This window comes from Balaenoptera acutorostrata, chromosome 17, assembly GCF_949987535.1.
Source record: "Balaenoptera acutorostrata chromosome 17, mBalAcu1.1, whole genome shotgun sequence".
NCBI lineage: Eukaryota > Metazoa > Chordata > Mammalia > Artiodactyla > Balaenopteridae > Balaenoptera > Balaenoptera acutorostrata.
Window position 1 is genome coordinate 80,921,464 of NC_080080.1, and position 19,874 is coordinate 80,941,337.

A 19,874-nucleotide genomic window follows, 5' to 3' on the forward strand; every position below is an offset into this window, starting at 1 on the left:
GATTTTAGGCAGCCTCTCTGCTGATGGGTGGGATTGTGTTCCTGTCTTGCTGGTTGTTTGCCATGGGGTGTCCTGCACTGTAGCTTGATGGTCGTTGAGTGGAGCTGGGTCTTAGCATTGAGATGGAGATCTCTGGGAGAGTCTTCACCGTTTGATATTACGTGGGGCCCGGAGGTCTCTGTTGGACCAATGTCCTGAACTCGGCTCTCCCACCTCAGAGGCTCAGGCCTGACACCTGGCTGGAGCACCAAAACCCTTTCAGCCACACGGCTCAGAAGAAAAGGGAGAAAAAGAAAGGAAGAAAGAAAGAAAGAAAAAAATAAAATAAAATAAAGTTATTAAAATAAAAAGTAAAAAAAAAAATTAAAGGTAAAAAAAGTAATTAAAAAAAAGAATGAAAGAAGAGAGTAACCAAACCAAAAAACAAATCCACCAATGATAACAAGTGCTAAAAAGTATACTAAAAACAAACAAACCAACAAAAAACTGAAGTGGACAGACAGCACCCTAGGACAATGGTAAGAGCAAAGCTATACAGATAAAATCACACAAAGAAACATGCACATACACACTCACAAAAAGAGAAAAGGGAAAAAATATATATATGTGTATTAAAAAAAAAGGAAGAGAGCAACCAAATCAATAAACAAATGTACCAATGATAAGAAGCTCTAAATACTAAACTAAGATAAATGTAAAACCAGAAACATATTAGGTGAAGTAAGCAAACCCCAAGTCTACAGTTGCTCCCAAAGTCCACCGCCTCAATTTTGGGATGATTCGTTGTCTATTCAGGTATTCCAGAGATGCAGGTACATCAAGTTGATTGTGGAGATTTAGTCCGCTGCTCCTGAGACTGCTGGGAGAGATTTCCCTTTCTCTTCTTTGTTCGCACAGCTCCCGGGATTCAGCTTTGGATTTGGTCCCGCCTCTGCCTGTAGGTCGCCTGAGGGCGTCTGTTCTTCACTCAGACAGGACAGGGTTAAAGGAGCAGCTGATTCGGGGGCTCTGGCTCACTCAGGCCGGGGGGAGGGAGGGGTACGGATGCAGGGCGAGCCTGCGGCGTCAGAGGTGTGACGTTGCACCAGCCTGAGGCGCGCCGTGCGTTCTCCCGGGGAAGTTGTCCCTGGATCATGGGACCCTGGCCATGGCGGGCTGCACAGGCTCCCGGGAGGGGCGGTGTGGATAGTGACCTGTGCTCGCACACAGGCTTCTCGGTGGCGGCAGCAGCAGCCTTAGCGTCTCATGCCCGTCTCTGGGGTCCGCGCTGATCGCCACGGCTTGCGCCCGTCTCTGGAGCTTGTTTAGGTGGCGCTCTGAATCCCCTCTCCTCATGCACCCCGAAACAATGGTCTCTTGCCTCTTCGGCAGCTGCGGACCTTTTCCCGGACTCCCTCCCGGCTAGCTGTGGTGCGCTAACCCCTTCAGGCTGTGTTCACGCCGCCAACCCCAGTCCTCTCCCTGCGATCCGACCGAAGCCCGAGCCTCAGCTCCCAGCCCCGCCTGCCCCAGCGGGTGAGCAGACAAGCCTCTCGGGCTGGTGAGTGCTGGTCGGCACCGATCCTCTGTGCGGGGATCTCTCCGCTTTGCCCTCCGCACCCCTGTGGCTGCGCTCTCCTCCGTGGCTCCGAAGCTTCCCCAGGCCACCCGCCGTCTCTGCCAGTGAGGGGGCTTCCTAGTGTGTGGACACCTTTCCTCCTTCACAGCTCCCTCCTGCTGGTGCAGGTCCCGTCCCTATTCTTTTGTCTCTGTTTTTTCTTTTTTCTTTTTTTGCCCTACCCAGGTATGTGGGGATTTTCTTGACTTTTGGGAAGTCTGAGGTCTTCTGCCAGCGTTCAGTAGGTGTTCTGTAGGAGTTGTTCCACATGTAGATGTATTTTTGATGTATTTGTGGGGAGGAAGGTGATCTCTGCGTCTTACTCCTCCGCCATGTTTAAGGTCCCCCTACTTATTGCTTTTTAACAAAATATTTCCAACCACAAAGTACACATTCGTATAATATCAGTCGTACGAGCATATGTGTGAACACGATGTGTAAGACACTGTTTCAGCAAGAAAAGGTGCAGCTGATCAAACAGACCTGTTGGTGTATTGCTGGTTCCTCTTTTTCGCCAAGGTTTTGATCATCAAGATAAGCAGATCGCCTGTCGTCCAGAATTATTTTATTTCCTCAATAAAACATAACATTTTTTTTCTTGGGAGTTTTATTTGCTTCATTTTTCTCCGCCCTTGGCCCCATAGGCAATATTAGGATATAGTAGACAAGCACACATTTCCCCAAGTTTGAGCTGATTTTTGGTGAACGGGTGTCAGGTGTTGTTTTATACCCTGAATTTCAGTAGACTCTCTCATAATTTTGAATATATCTCCTTTATGCAAATAAAACAAAAATAATATAAATGACAGTATCTGCAATCACTTAACCAAAACTCTGTTAGGAAAATATTCCATCCGTTAAAATCATAACAGTGGTATTTTGATGGAATGCATAATGCTTTGAATAAACCTCGAGAAGAAATATGTACTTGTGATTGGAAAACACAGTCAACTGTGAACCATTTTAATGGATTTGTTCTTGTTGGCAATAAAAAGTTTCCAGGAAAACCTGTGAGGTAAATATTTTCTCATACTTTATTTTTTATTATTATTTTTAATTGAAGTAGAGTTGACTTACTATGTTGTTAATTTCTAATGTACAGCAAAGTGACTCAGTTATACATATATACACTACATTCTTTTTCATGTTCTTTTCCATTATAGTTTATCATGGGACATTGAATAGAGTTCCCTGTGCTCTACAGTAGCACCTTGTTGTTTATCCATCCTGTATATAATAGTGTGCAACTTCTCATCCTACCTCCTACTCCATCCCTCCCCCGCCCTCCTCCCCCTTGGCAACCACAGGTCTGTTCCCTGTATCTGTGAATCTGTTTCTGTTTCATAATACTTTATCTCGTACTTTAGAGCAAAGGTCCCCCACCTTTTTGGCACCAGGGACCGGTTTCGTGGAGGACAGTTTTTCCACGGACGGGGGCAGGGGGCGGGGATGCTTCAGGTGGTAGTGCCAGTGATGCCAGCGATGGTTCAGGCAGTAATGCGAGCGATGGGGAGCGGCAGATGACGCTTCCCTCGCTCGCCCGCCGCTCACCTCCCGCTGTGCAGCCCGGTTCCTAACAGACCACGGACTGGAGCTGATCCGCGGCCAGGGGGTTGGGGGCCCCTGCTTTAGAGCATTCACGTTCATAGTGAAGTACAATGTTAAAGAAATAAAAACAACTTCAGTGCAAGTTTTAGAAATTTCACGTTTTATTTTTACCAAAATCTAGATAACTGTATAAGAATATCCAGAAACATAGAATTCAAGCACATTTATATACTGAAGAAGTATGAATTATGATATGTAGTATCTTTTCCCCTCTCACCTGTGGAATTGAAGAGAATTAGCAGTAAGGCTGGAAGGCATTCTTTGCATTAAATGGAACGACTTCTCTCCTGGGCCCCAGCCTTGGGAGAATTGTGAAAATACTCAAATTGTTTCCTGTGTTCTGTGTGTCAGGTGAGATTGAAAATACAGTGTGTACAGCATACCACGCGTATACACACATCACATGTGCAGACCACAACTTACGTTATATGTGCATAAGCACACACGCACATGTATGTGTACATATATTCATGTGCACACGTATATAAACATGTGTACATAGACATATACATGTGCATACATACATGCACTTTCTTCTGCATGCCTTGGTACATGTGTTTAATAAAGTATGGGAACAGAATTGTCATTCTTTAATTAAAAATATTGGTATGCTGGTAGTTTGGGGACCTAAAGGAAGTATAGTAATGGGTTTTGAACATTAAATTAAGAGAATATACAGAGGAAGTAACTGAGTGACAAATTCTCTCAGGACAAGGTTAGTGTCTGGGATTAACTAGGTATTAACTAGCCACGTGGCTTTCAGCCAGCCTAAGAGTTCCTTGAGCACACGGAGGGCTATAAAGTTTACCGGGTCACTGACTGAGGCTGAGAACTATGCATGAAGATGGCCACTATCTCTGTATGGCATCAGCTCTGATGCAGACCATAGACTGGTTGTCCTGCCCCCCCGGCTCTGACGGCCAGAACACTGGGCAGTCACAAATGGCGAGGAGTGGCCTCAGTGTCACAGGTGGGGTGTCCGCAGGCCAGGTGCTGTTGGGAGAATTGTGGCTGAACCTTTAGCGGTGAGAGGTTACGAGCAGTTCTGGACCCCTGGCTGTCTGTGTAATTGTGTATAATGGCTAAAATAGTCACCTGCTCCATTAGCCAAAGCGCTTCTGTTATCCTGATCAGTCATTAAAAAAGCACAAAACAAATATTTTATAATACTCTAAAAATGAACCCTCTAGCATTTGATGCTGGCAGTAGATTTTAGAAGCTTTGCCTTTTGTAGCTGTTATAGGATATTCAGAAACATGTGTGCCAATCCAATTAGCCGACTTTCCCTATACATTTAGACATGCCATGATCATTTAAATTTGAAAGAAATTTTAAGTATATTTATCCGAAGCAATCTGTACTTTTCATTTGCCGGAGTTTTCCCCAAAGCTTTCCAAGTTGCTGAAAGGTGATTTTTGGGTAACGCATTTTACTGTTCAAATACAATTTATTTCTGCCACCGGTTATTTTTCTCCCTGGATTTTTGAGAAGTCGTTTTTGGACCGTTTGATAGCCCTATATAAGCCTCCCCTTTCTGTGGTGTAGTTGACTCTGGTTTGACAATTCAGCAAATGCACAATGGGAGTTCACTGCATGCCAAGGGCTGTGATGGCTATTTTTTCAAGGAAAATGCTTAAGCCTGAGTGTGTGTAACTCTCCATATGTTTATTTAGAAAGATGCTCCTTTGTTACCATGACCATGTTGATAATTTTCCTTTTAAAGGATAGGCTTCAGGAAAACAAGAATGTTATCCTTGGGTGTATAGTGCTCTTTCAGGGGTATTTTAGGGTGATTTAATTAAATAAAAATTATTCTTGGAAAGTTTTTTGTGACACGCTAATAATATAGCCTTTTGAACAGAAAGTTATAAATCTCTAAATTTAGTGAACCATGTCGGTAAATGTTTTTCTGCTGTGTGAAGCTCTGTCTAGCAGATCTAGCATAAGGTTTGAAGAATCTCTTTCTCATCCTGGAGTTCTTGTTTGTTCGTTCCGTTTTATCAGTCTCCTGCACAACAGCCAAATCAGAAAGATTTCCAGAAATGCTTTTGAGGGACTTGAAAATTTGCTGTACTTGTAAGTTGCAAGAAAAATCAACAGTGACGTACAGTGCTGATAGATTATTTTCACCTTTTCGTTTAATTAAAGTAATTCTTCATCTTCTTAAAAAACACTGTCCGCTTTTCAACAAAGCTCATTTCACCATTTTTAAGTGAAGTCCATTGTTGCTTTCAACAGATTATTCATCTGAAAACATTTGAATATTCATGCACATTTCTATTCCTCCATCCCTGCTACAAAAATTCTAAATTGGAGAAAAATAAAAACAAAACAGAGTTTGTGCAACTTTCATATTCAGATCTAATTAATCAATACTTGTAAAAATTCCATTGATCCAAGAGAAGCTGTATGTCAACAACTCAGCCATCCAAGACCTTCTTGAGCAGTGAGCACATTACAATTAGGGACCTTAGTTTTTTTATTATTTTTTTAAAAATATTTATTTATCTATCTTTTTGGCTGCATCAGGTCTTAGTTGTGGCACGCGGGATCTTTCGTTGTGGCACGTGGGCTCTTCGTTGCAGTTGGGCTCTTCGTAGCAGTGTGAGGGCTTCTCTCTAGTTGTGGTGTGCAGGCTCAATAGTTGTGGCTCACAGGCTCAGTAGTTGTGGTTCGCAGGCTCAGTAGTTGTGGCGCACGGGCTTAGTTGCCCCGTGGCATGTGGGATCTTAGTTCCCCGATGAGGTATCGAACCGGCGTCCCCTGCATTGCAAGACCGATTCTTAACCACTGGACCACCAGGGCAGTTCCACAGTTAGGGACTTTAGTGAACTTGGGGAAGAACCACACTTCGAAGCAGTGAGCTCACACATGTGACCGTTGGCCATTGTGGCGCTCTTTTGAGTATTGCAGGTAAATGAGAGTAAAGGTATTTTAAGCGACTGCCTGTTTTGATGCAGAAACCATGCGTGTTGATGAGTTGAAAGCTGGGAGGTCATGACTGCGCCACTCATGTGGAATGCTGGACAAAGAAACCGGAAGGACATTTGTTTAATTAAGGAGCGAGTGCTGCAACTTTCTTTTTAAAAAAACATTAAGGAGGTAATTAACATTTTTATAGAAATATTTCCATTTGTGGATTCATTAAGGACTCTGGGGAAAAAGCTGAAATTATTCTTGTAAAGAGGAGATGCTGTCCCGACACTTTTTCTCCCATTTAATTTATGCAATGATTGTAGCATCTTCCTGAGTCACTAGAATTCACATCACACCCCAGCTCAAGAGCCTTGCAGCCTGCTGTGTTCAACTGAGACACCCAGCCTATGACACAAGACCTCCTACAGCTCTTTTCATCCCTCAGTCCTAAAACCTTGGTTCCTGTTTAGAATCAGTCCATTCTATAGTATTAGCTCTCCTAGCTGTTCACAACCAACCCCATGCCCAGCAGGCACATGGCATGCTTGATTTCCATGTGTTAAACATTGCTAAGGATTCTTCGGGCTTCTAGGCTGGTGCTGTGAGTGGTCCACTCCTGACCGCACTGTGTTTCATCCCAGTTCTGGGGGTCTGGGGTTCTTTACTCATTGGCATGTAAGGAGTATCTCCCCAACAGTAAAACAAACAAATTGATAAACAGCACAAGACAAAAAACTTCATCACTTGTAAATATGGTTTGGAAGAAATCTTATTGCTAGTGCGATACTCAATGAAGAAACCTAGTACAATGAATTATTAGCAAGAAGCTAATTTTGGATAAGATGAATGGGCAACATTGCTGCGGCTGGATCGTTACATGCTCAAGTGCTTTATGCGCTCTGGGTGAGAACAAGAAAAGCACTTAACGACACTTCGAGTCAACGCTCTTCTAACCGTATCTCTGGGCTTCTGTAAGTTGTGTGACTCAGGGAACGGGAAGGACAGTTTATCAACGTTTTATGACACAGTAGGTGGTGAACTCATTCATGTGGCCCCTGAGGCCAATCTTTCCCTGTTTTCAGTAACATTACCGAGTAGGGATAGCCTCTCAAAACAGAGGTGTTCTTAGAAAAAAGGAGTTTGTGGGCTGGGAGACCTCTTCCGCACCAACACCCCCTGTCCAGATTAGAAGAAAGTGGAATTTGAGGTTTGGAAGGAAATGTCAGGGTCAAAGGCAGTTGAGGATGGTAGACTCTGCTACACGCGTGGATGCAAGCCTCGTGTGAGCCAGTCCCGGAGACGCCCGGAGCGACGTGAGCTCCTTCTGGGTGGGGTTCACAGAGGCCCTGCGATCCGGGCCGCTCGTTGATCTGGAGGTCTGTGAAGGTGCTGAGACAGGCACTGGGGTGGGAGCTGGTGTGTGGAGATGCAGAGACAGGCTTCAGGCTTAGATCTTGCTTGTCTGGGGGGTGAGCCCACACTTAGAGGCCAATTGGGCGGGCTCTGGAATCTAGACACACACGGACGTGGTGGTGGCCCAGTGGGGGAGGATGGCTCCGCCTCCCCGTGCGATGGGCGAGCAAGGCTGCAGATAAGGGGGTGCTTGTGAATTACTGCAGCGTTGACTAAAGCCAAGAATCACCTGCTACCGTGGGCACCACGTCTGTGGCGACCTCAGCTCTGACGCACCCTGCAGATGTATCGTCTTGTCCCCTCATGGCCAGAGAAACAAGTTGTCACAAAGGGTGGGGTTGATAACCCGCGAAGAGCATTCCCAGCAGTCAGGCTGTGTATGTGTGTGTGCGCGCACAGCGGCATGCTTGAGAATCGGGGTCCTGCTTGTATTTCCGTGCAGCGCACACGAAGCGCAGGACTCGCTTCTCTGCTCTCGCAGCCTCGCCCGTCCTGCTGCACACCCGTGTGTCTCGCGCCCGCTCAGTGAACCGGCGCCGCTGCTCTGGGAGCCGCCCGCTCGGGCTCTCCAGCACACCCCGTTCGCTCCGCCCCCAAGAGCACTTCTGATGTGTCCGCTTGCCCCGTGTCCCCCGCACCTACCCTAGTTCAAGGAATCGCTATTTCCCTGCTCCACGTTCCATTTTAGTAAGTCAGACGCCCACAGCCCAGTGTGGCTTCAGATCCACACACACATGTAAGTTCATCTTAAGGATTCTATCCTTTGCTTTTTTTTTTTAAATTATTTGCTTTATTTATTTATTTTTTAAATTTTCATTTATTTATTTATTTATTTATGGCTGTGTGGGTCTTCGTTTTCTGTGCGAGGGCTTTCTCTAGTTGCGGCAAGCGGGGGCCACTCTTCATCACGGTGCGCGGGCCTCTCACTATCGCGGCCTCTCTTGCTGCGGAGCACAGGCCCCAGACGCGCAGGCTCAGTAGTTGTGGCTCACGGGCCTAGTTGCCCCGCGGCATGTGGGATCTTCCCGGACCAGGGCTTGAACCCGTGTCCCCTGCATTGGCAGGCAGATTCTCAACCACTGCGCCACCAGGGAAGCCCTGCTTTGTTTGTTATACTGGATGCGTTGTTCTCTAATCTCTCCACGCACGGTAAGTGCTCACTGTCCCCCCCTGCGGGGCCTTTGCATGTGAGGCTTGTGGGTCTTTCCCTGGTGACGTTTTCCTCTGTCTTGTCCCACCTTTAATGTCAACTCCTCTGGGAAGCTTCCTCTCTGTTTTTCTCTCCCACGGTGCCTGTTCATTTGTTACACCACAGAAGCTAATGTTTTTCTCTCATATGTTTTTATTTACTCATGTTCTGATTTTCCCACTGGATCCTGTGGAGGCGAGGGGCCGTCTCCTCTAATTCACCACATAACCCAGCATTGAGAATGCGGTAACTGCTCATGAAATATTTGGGGAATAAAGAAGAGAACATAAGGTGCTCAATAAATGCTCAACATGATTGATTAACAGTCTTAGTCATGTTGAGTTCATTATTCATTGAGAGGGAGGATCAGACCAGTAAACGCCTCAGCTTTTTCAGTAACGTGTGTCCATCAGTGATTTTTGTGGTGGCCTTTCCCAAGCATTTCGGGTGTTTACATAACGTAGCTATAGTGCATGTATGTCCAGGAGGCTAATTTTCTTTAGACTAAACACACCACCAGACTGCAGTTGTGCCCTGCCAGACACAAAGGAGAGCACAGATTTTTCTCTGAAACAAAAGCCTTTCTGAACTCTTCTGAAATTCTAACATGTTTTGGTCCAAAATGTATCATTGATTCCCTTGGGTAAAACAGACTGAAATGTCTTAGGACAAATTTGCTTCCAGATTCATAAGAAAAAGTGCAATTGTTTGAGGATCTCTTTGGGAACTGTGGTTCACTTAAGGTTAGCTGAATTTGAGACCTGAGCTCCACTGAAAAACTGAGAGCAAAACATTCCTTTTCAGGACTTCCCTGGTGGTGCAGTGGTTGAGAATCCTCCTGCCAATGCAGGGGGCACGGGTTCGAGCCCTGGTCTGGGAAGATCCCACATGCCGCGGAGCAACTAAGCCCATGCGCCACAACTACTGAGCCTGTGCTCTAGAGCCCGCGAGCCACAACTACTGAACCCACGTGCCACAACTACTGAAGCCTGTGTGCCTAGAGCCCGTGCTCCACAACAAGAGAAGCCACTGCAATGAGAAACCCGCACACCGCAACGAAGAGTAGCCCCTGCTCACCGCAACTAGAGAAAGCCACGTGCAGCAACGAAGACCCAACGCAGCCAAAAATAAATAAATAAAATAAATAAATTAAAAAAGAAAAACATTCCTTTTCTTTGGTTTGGTGCACCAGCAACTAAGGACAGCATCCCTGTATATAAACTGTTAACCAAGTTAGAATTAGTCTAATGATAAACTCCCAAGTAATGTTTACTTGTTCAGAAACATCTTGGCCATCTACAAAGTGATACTGATCTCATCACTTACGAGCACTGAACAATTAAAAAACAAATCCCCTGGGCAGAAACTGTTGCGTACGTGCGCAGGTTGGAGATACGCTGAGCATCATGGGTGGTATTTAAAGAGGAAATTTCTTCCACACTCAAATCCATGAATCTGTTTCTGGTGTGGTTCCCGTTTCCTAGGTTTAGCTTCTTCTCTGAATTACAGCTTCTTCCTCTTCTGGCCCAGCTCTTGCAAATTCACCTTCTTGGGTCACTGGCTGTGTCCTTTGCAGTTGTTAACTGAGCATTGACTGGCCTTTGCCATCTCTCCCAGTCTCTAAAATTCCTTGGAGTCGGCCCCATTCCTTTTGTAACCTCTAGATAAAAAGGTATTCACTTCCACGGCATTCACAGAAACCATAGAGATTTTTTTCAATTAAATTCGGGTTTAATATTAAGATTCTGTATTTTGCAGTTCGGTGTTAGTTTGGGTTCAATCACTTCAGAAAATATACAACATTGGTTCCAGTTTAAATCAATTCACTATTTGTTAAGAAAAAAAAAAAACCAATAACAGCAAACTTTGGTAGATTTAGAGAGGAAATAATGTTGCCATCCTCTAGTTGAAGGAAAAAGGCAAAGAAGGTGCTAGTAGGTTATATAGTTTGTTTCCAGTCACTTTTGGGGTCAGATGAGTTGCAGTGTGTCTGTAAATCCATGACAGTGTCCTTTCCTGTGTGTAGATTTTTGGCAGCAACCATGGGAGAGCCGACTGTGAATGTTTTCATCCGCCGCACATGAGTCCTAATGGTGATATTTGCCAGCTTTGCAAATGTAACTCCTAGTTCAATATATTCAGTACGATGGACTGGATTTTAAAAAATTGTTACTGTCAAACTTTTCTTTTTCTTAGAGTAGTTGCTACCCGGTAGATGTGACCTCATCAGTCGGAAGTTTCCCACAACCATTCCAAGTTTTAGAGGCTAAGGCACTGATGCTCAATATTTTGGTCCGGTATCACTCTGAGGCTCTGATGAGAGCCTTGGAGCTCTCCTACCCAGACAGTTGAACATATTGATATGAAATCAAAGTTTCCCTATATTTTTACGGAATCTATTAACACCCCAAAGCTCCTTGGGTCCATACTACAGTTTAAAAAATCCTGATCTAAGATATGTGGTATTTGTGCTAATTTAGAATTTAATAAGATCTTGTATGTTTTCCAGGTACCTCTACAAGGATGGAATTCGTATACGAGATAAGCAGACATTCAAAGGACTCATCCTTGGAACAGCTGTAAGTAATAAAAACTTCCTTATCTGACATTATGGTTCAAATAGAAGCTTTTAAAATGTCATTTTGGAATAGTTGAACCATTATTTTAAGCTTTGTTATGCAGCTTGAATGATTGAATATTCTGTCATTAGTTGGATAAAGGCCAGAAAGTGTGGTTGAGTTGGCATGAGGGCAGGAAGACAGACAGCTCAGCTGGAATCCCAGCTCTATGTTGATCAGTTGTGCATGAATCACAGATCTCTGAAATGAAGACATTTCTGCTCTGAGGACTGAGATATTGCATGCAAAGAATAGTTTATCGCTTGACACAAAATTGGCATTTTACTGATACTGGTAGTTGTGATTATTATTAATTTATGAAACAAGCTCATAGACATTTAGCTGATATGGGAATCCCCAGAATATCTAATCTAAGCTCTCATTTTACAAATGATAAAACCAAACCAATGTTAATTTAAATTACTTGCCCAGGAGTAAAAGTTCGTGGTGTTACTACTACAACCCAGGCCTCCCTGCTGCTACCTCAGTGCCCTGTTTAGCATTTGCCACCTTACAGCTGGTTTCAAAAATACATTTGAAATCCCTAAAACCTTACATTCACCTGTCAGAATTTCTGTGTGAAATATGAATTCCCCAGTATAAAAAAGTCGTGTTACGTAGTTCCATTGCTACTGAACTACAATTTGATATTTTATTCTGAGATTTTTCTCATTTGTTAGTGTCTGTGACACAAATACTAATTTAAATTACTTTTCCCCATTGATCACAAGCTATGGGATTTTAAGCTCAGATATGTAAAATGCTCTTTGATTTGATTTGATTTTTTTAAATTGAAATATAGTTGATTTACAATGTGTTAGTTTCTGGTGTACATCAAAGTGATATATATATATATATATGTGGGTGTGTGTGTGTATATATATATATATATATACATATATTCTTTTCCATCATGCTTTATTACAGGATATTAAATATAGTTCCCTGTGCTATACAGTAGAACCTTGTTTATCTATTTTATGTATACTAGTTTGTGTCTGCTAATCCCAAACTCCTATTCTATGCCTTTCCCATCCCTTTTCCCCTCTGGTAACCATAAGTTTGTTTTCTATGTCTGTGAGTCTGTTTCTGTTTTGTAAATAAGTTCATTTGTATCATATTTTAGATTCCACATATAAGTGATATATGATATTTGTCTTTCTAGGTCTGACATACTTCACTTACTATGATAATCTCTAGGTCCAGCCATGTTGCTGCAAATGGCATTATTTCATTCTTTTTTATGGCTGAGTAATATTCCAGTGTGTGTGTGTGTGTGTGTGTGTGTGTGTGTGTGTGTGTGTGTGTGTATACACCACATCTTCTTTATGCACTCATCTGTCAATGGACATTTAGGTTACTTCCATGTCTTGGCTATCGTAAATAGTGTTGCAATGAACATTGAGGTGCATACATCTTTTCGAATTAGAGTTTGCTCTGTATATATGCCCAGGAGTGGGATTGCTGGATGATATAGTAGTTCTATTTTTAGTTTTTTAAGGACCCTCCGTACTGTTCTCCATGGTGTTCTCTGCACCAATTTACACTCCCACCAACAGTGTAAGAGGGTTCCCTTTTCTCCAACCCTCTCCAGCATTTATTATTTGTAGATTTTTAAATGATGGCCATCCTGACTGGCTACAATGAAGTGGACCTCATTGTAGTTTTGATCTGTGTTTCTCTAATAATTAGCAATGTTAGCATCTTTTTATGTGCTTTTTGGCCATCTGTATGTCTTCTTTGAAGAAATATCTATTCAAATCCTCTGCCCATTTTTTGATTGGGTTGTTTGTGTTTTTTTTGATACTGAGCTGCATGAACTGTTTGTATATTTTGGAAATTAAGCCCTTGTCGGTTGCATTGTTTGCAAATATTTCCTTCCAGTATGTAGGTTGTCTTTTCATTTTGTTTATGGTTTCCTTTGCTGTGCAAAAGCTTATGAGGTTTGATTAGGTCCCATTTGTTTATTTTTTATTTATATCTATTACCTTGGGAAACTGACCTAAGAAAACATTGCTACAATTTATGTCAGAGAATGTTTTGCCTATGTTCTCTACTAGGAATTTTATGGTTTCTTGTCTTATATTTAAGTCTTTAAGCCATTTTGAGTTTATTTTTGTGCATGGTGTGAGGGTGTGTTCTCACTTCATTGATTTACCTGCAGCTGTGCAACTTTCCCAGCACCACTTGCTGAAGAGACTGTCTTTTCTCCATTGTATATTCTTGCCCCCTTTGTTGAAGATTGACTGTAGGTGTGTGGGTTTACTTCTGGGCTCTCTGTTCTATTCCATTGATCCATATGTTTGTTTTTGTGCCAATACCATGCTGTTTTGATATCTGTAGCTTTGTAGTATTGTCTGAAATCTGGGAGGGTTATGCCCCTGCTTTGTTCTTTTTCCTCAGGCTTGCTTTGGCAGTTCTGGGTGTTTTATGGTTCCATATAAATTTTTGGATTATTTGTTCTAGTCCTGTGAACGTCATGGGTAACTTGATAGGGATTACATTAAATCTGTAGTTTGCTTTGGGTAGTATAGCCATTCTAACAATGTTAATTCTTCCAATATAAGTAGAATGCTCTTTGATTTTTAATTAATAGGACTAATAAATACCAGAAGGCTTTGATTCCTAACTTTGTTTCTGTCTTCAATGTGGCCTCTTAATTTCAAAAGAAAACTATTTGCCGTCATTCTATAACAAACGTGCCTCAAGAAATCTGGATTTTTCTTTCCTAGAAGGCCAAAGGGTTAGTTTATAGTATTAAAATATGATCAATCATCAAATATATTTTTAAAATTATTACTGCTTCTACTTTCCCCCTTATTAATTTTCTTTTACATAAGCCATCCCTGAAGCAAAGTGTTTTCTTCATCTTTTCCTTTCATTTTGAATTGTGTAATGTTTTAGGTAATTTTTACTATACTGCAGAATCATCACAAAAGCTAGTTAAGTATAAATTTTTTAATAACAACAACAACAAACAAAACTCTTATCACTGTGATGTGTTTTTCAGCAAATATATTTACAGATGGTTTATAAAAATTTGCAAGTGAAAAGTTGTAATTTCCATTTAAATTGCAAATACTTCTCATCAGCAAGTGCTTTATATTCTGATAATAATTACTGGTCTTACGAATATTGAGTAATGGCTAATGTTTAAAGCCATGGAAACAGGCAATTTTGCTTTCTATTTTTAAAGCATGATTCCATGTGCTTGTGAATCACTATTCAAAGAAGATTTTTGGTATCCAAAAATGTAGTCTCTAATCCTTGGAATTTTTCATAATTTTAATTATAGCTCTGAAAGTCAATTTTATTTCAGAGTAGCTTATTTTTGTAGTTTTCTCTACAAAACTAAAGTAGAACTTGAAATGCCCAAGACATTTTTTCATTAAGATCTATTGACACTGCCTTTCTTTTAATGATTCTTATTGTATATATCCTTTCTGGATCAAGTTCCTTTTTGAGGAGGGCGGAGCTGCATGATAGATCTTTGCATAGCCTTGCAAATAGTAAAGCATTTATTGCTAATTCTGCTGCTGACATAGTTGTTCACAATTAGTATAAAATACACCTTTTGGTATGCCTGTGGTCCTCGTAACACAGTCTTTGACTCCCCCAAATGGGCATGGGAAATGAGGAAGAGATATTGAAGAAGGATTTATTAGTCTAATTCCTTTTTAAAAAACTCTTTCTGTCAATTGAAAATTTGGCAGACCACATACTTTTTTTTTTTTTTAAAGCATTTATTTATTTATTTATGGCTGTGTTGGGTCTTCGTTTCTGTGCGAGGGCTTTCTCTAGTTGTGGCAAGTGGGGGCCACTCTTCATCGCGGTGCGCGGGTCTCTCACTATCGCGGCCTCTCTTGTTGCGGAGCACAGGCTCCAGACGTGCAGGCTCAGTAGTTGTGGCTCACGGGCCTAGTTGCTCCGCGGCATGTGGGATCTTCCCAGACCAGGGCTCGAACCCGCGTCCCCTGCATTAGCAGGCAGATTCTCAACCACTGCGCCACCAGGGAAGCCCCCCCACATACTTTTTTAAAAAGCACTTTCCTGAGCTATGATTGACAAACAGGAGCCTGTGCATATTTAGTGTGTACGAAGCGAGGGGTTTGGAGATAAGCATATACCCATGAAAACGTCATCACAACTTGTGCCATAAACATACCCATCACCTCCAAAAGGTTCCTCCTGCCCTCTTTATGATTATGATGATTATTATTAATAAGAACGCAACATGAAATCTACAAATGGCCAACAAGTACATGAAAAGATGCTCAACATCACTAATCATCAGGGAAATGCAAACTGAAATCACAATGAGAAGTCACTTCATACCAGTTAGGATGGCTGTTATTAAAAAAAAAAAAGAAAGAAAGAAAGAAGGAAGGAAGGAGAGAAAGAAAGAGAAGGAAGGAAGGGAGAAAGGGGGGAAGGAAAGAAAGGAAGAAAGAAAGAAAGAAAGGGAGGGAGGGAGGAAGGGAGAGATAAGTGTTGTGAGGATGTAGAGAAAAGGGAACCCTCGTGCACTGTTGATAGGAATGGAAATTGGTGCAGCCAGTATGGAGGTTCCTCAAAAAATTAAAAATAGAACTTCCTTATGATCCAGCAATCCCACTTTTGGGTGTTTATCCAAAGGAATTGAAATCAGAATCTTGAAAAGGTACCTGCACTCCCAGGTTCATTGCAGCTTTATTCACAATAGCCAAGACATGGAAGCAATCTGTCTACTGACAGATGTGTGGATAAAGCAAATGTGGTATGTACATACAATGAAATATTATTCAAGCTTAAAAAGAAGGAAATCCTGCCATTTCTGACAACATGGCTGAATTTGGAGGACATTATGCTAAGTGAAATAAGCCAGATACAGAAGGACAAATACTACATGATATCACTTATATGAGGAATTTAAAATAGTCAAACTTATAGAAGCACAGAGTAGCACAGAATAGTGATTACCAGAGGCTGGGAGAGAAGAAAATGGGGAGGTATTACTAACCAAAGGGTACAAAGTTTCAGTTATTCTAAAAAGCCTAGAGATCTACTATACAAAATAGTGTCAAACCACATTCTGCTTCAAGAATAAATGATTTTTTTATGCTACATTATATCATTTTCTACATGTTGGTTACATAAAGAGAAATTTTGTAATGAAACCCAACAAAGGCTTAGACTAAAACACAAGTGTGTTATTTTAAGCATTAATAAGGCATAGTTAGGGACTTCCCTGGTGGCGCAGTGGTTAAGAATCCACCTACCAATGCAGGGGATATGGGTTTGATCCCTGGTCTGGGAAGATCCCACATGCCACGGAGCAACTAAATCCATGCACCACAACTACTGAGCCTGCGCTCTAGAGCCCGCGAGCCACAACTACTGAGCCCACATGCCACAACTATTGAAGCCCACGTGCCTAGAGCCCGTGCTCCACAATAGGAGAAACCACCGCAATGAGAAGCCCACGCACGACAATGAAGAATAACCGCTGCTCGCCGCAACTAGAGAAAGCCTGCGTGCAGCAACGAAGACCCAACACAGCCAAAAATAAATAAATAAATAAAATAAAATAAATAAATTTAAAAAGTTATTAAAAAAGGCATAGTTATTTATTCAGCATAATTTGTTCTTATAGTGACTGTGTAGATGGTGCAGGGAAGAGTAGTTATCTTTATAAGAGTTATAACCATTGAATTTTTATGTAGGAAAACAGAATGATCACATACTAGGAGAGTGTATATTAAAATGCACAAACCTGTGAGGATACAGTGAATCTCACTGAATGTAAAGACCGTTGCCTTCGGTATAACTTTCTGCTCTGTGTATAGCTGAACACCACTGGTAAGGCAGGTGGTGTTTCCAAAGTACAGACGACACAGAGGGTGCTAATGGTTCCACGTATCAGAGCATGAGCAGCTGGTGTGTTCTTTGAAAGCGCAGTTTAATATTTCTTGTCTTATTAGTCTATCAACCTGCTTTCCAGTCTTCATTCCACTGATACAGTAGACATATTTTCACTGATTATATTTTTCGTTGCCAATGAATTTCCCTCTGTCCTTTCTTGTCTCCTTAGTAGGGCACCAGAAATCTCTTCTGTGGAAATGATACCTCATAGCCACATTCCTCATAGGACCACTGAACTAGAAGGGATGTTATTCGTTTTAGTCAGTCATTATCTTTTAACCTGCATTTCCTCTTCAGTGCATGACTTTATATTTCTTCCTGTTCCTTTTCTTTAGATATTTACTTATTTCTAAGTGGGATATTTGATCTGGAGCATCTTCATTAGATAATAGCAGTCTTTCATACTTGCGTTAAGTTGTTTTGTGTAGCTCCGTATCCTAAATATAAATGTCTTATCCATCACCTACTGCAATTATGGAAGGTGTAAGAAATCAGACTGAACTCAGTTTGAGCTGACCGAAAATGTGTGGTGCTTCTTAGCTAGTCTTGAGCTTCTCATTGAAAAATTCTAAACCTTAGTTTTCTTTTGTTGTTTTTTAAATGGAGATAACAATGGTGATTTACCTGAATGACTCTGTGAAGCACTTGGCAAGAGTAAATCCTGCAATAATAATACTTAAATACTTATTATATTTGTTACCATTCTTATCATTATTTTGTGATAATTATTTCAGTAATTACTTTCTGCACAACTTCTTTGAAGAAAGAGCTAATTTTTAAATGGTGTGTTTTAAATTTAGCCAGTGATACAAAAGTATCATTAACTTTATTTCTTTGACCTTGATCTTGTCTAGTTTATCTTAAAGGACCTTCTAATTTTATTTCTTAAGATAAGCCATAACTGGCTGTAAATGCTAAAAAAAAATTTTAAACATGAAACATCCCCTAATCACAAAGTTAATATTTCAAAGGTTTTATTTAAGCATCTTATTTTCTTTTTCAGAAACCTAATTAAAATTCTTTAAGAACCTAATGTTACAAGGAATGGCATACTTAGCATGATACTTTTGAATTTATAGATACTTTGAAAATCTAAACATTTTGACTGGAACAAAAGAATATATGAGTGAACTGTAGCAGTGAAGAGCAGATCAGTGGTTTCCTGGGGCCGGGGGTGGGCGGGGGTAGGATTGGCTGCAGAGGATGTGAGGGTATTATTTGGGGTCATGGAACTATTCCATGTCATAATTGTGGTGCTGGTTAAAAGACACATACACTGATCACAACTAATTTCTTTATATACTTAAAACTGGTGAATAGTTATTGTACGTAAATCATACCTCAACAAAGCTGACCAAAAAGGACAAATATAAATATCTCATTAATATTTAACAGATATTTCTCTGAATATACCCTCATTCCCATTTTCATTTGTTAAATCTGTGTCGTCTTATATAGTGGATGATAGTAAGTCTTGAAGTCAAAAAGTAAAATGTCTCCAACTTTTTCTTTTAGGAAATAGTTTGCATTCCCATATGCATTTTAGAATTAGCTCGTTCATTTTAAACCCCTCCCTCACCCCCAGTCAAAGGCCTCTGAGATTCCGATTGGAATTACATTGAATCTGTGGATCAATTTGTTGGGGCGTCTGTCACCAAACACAAACACACCATACATGTATTCGGACCAGGCAGAATAAAATGGGTTATTTTTAGTAGAACATTTTAGTTGCATTAATAATGTGGGTAAAATCATATCACATCCTCGGCGGGTAACATCACGTGTACCTTGGGTAGAGCAATCAGGCAGCTCTCCTGGGACCTGAGGCACCTGGGGGCTAGTGTGCATCTGTGGGGACTGCATATTTGATCTTATTTCCTGAGCATCATTAAAATTCAGTTTCTAAGCACCTCTCTAGGAATAGTTTTGTTCTTCCATTATTCAGTTGTGTCTTTCCAGCTGGCTTTGTGATCCCGTCTGAGATACGTTGGCTGGGAAAGCAGTGGTACCATATCCCCTGTGGTCAAGACCCAGAGCATCCCACGTGGGGGCAGGAGTGGCTGCCTGCCAGGGGCATCATCCAGCCCACCCCACAGTTTCATCCCTTTCCCTCGCTGACATGCCCCAGCAGGAGTTTCACTCTGGTGAGCCCTCTTTGGGCACTGCCTGAAAAGGAGGCTTTGAGGACTTTTCCCTCTCTGTACCATCCCAGATAAAATCTGTACGACATAAAGAGTAACCTGACTTTGAAAATGTCCAAGTTTGTTCTTCAATAGGAAGTGTATGTTAGGAACAGAGGCATTCTCTGATATCCTTGGGCTCTCTGAGGTCTCCCAGGGGAGGCCCAGACTCTCACACTGAGAGCCGGGTCGGTGCCGGGGGTGGAGCACCTCCTGTCTCCGGTCCCTGTGCCTGCATACAGGGGCTTACGCTCGGCGGGGATCAGAGGGAAGGAAGGCCTTGGTCGGACTTCAAACGATGTCTGGAAGGTAAAATGATTCAGGGGTCTGAGTAGGTTTGGAAGTCATTCTGTAAACAGAATCGCTGCCACTTCATCTGCGTTTGAGTTTTTGATTGAATTTCTTTTTCTGACTTATGTTTTAAGAGGGCAGTTTGTGGATTAATGTTCTCA

At 41.7% G+C, this 19,874-nt stretch overlaps 1 long non-coding RNA gene across 4 annotated transcripts in view; it reads left to right on the forward strand.

The window, feature by feature from the left end:
* Nucleotides 1-19,874, forward strand: part of LOC103010026 (uncharacterized) — a 389,852-nt gene that overhangs the window by 79,110 nt on the left and 290,868 nt on the right. For all 4 annotated transcript variants that reach the window (XR_009005839.1, XR_009005838.1, XR_009005837.1 and 1 more), the window contains exon 2: nt 11,233-11,302. This is a non-coding gene — a long non-coding RNA (uncharacterized LOC103010026). The remainder of the gene's footprint in view (nt 1-11,232; nt 11,303-19,874) is intronic.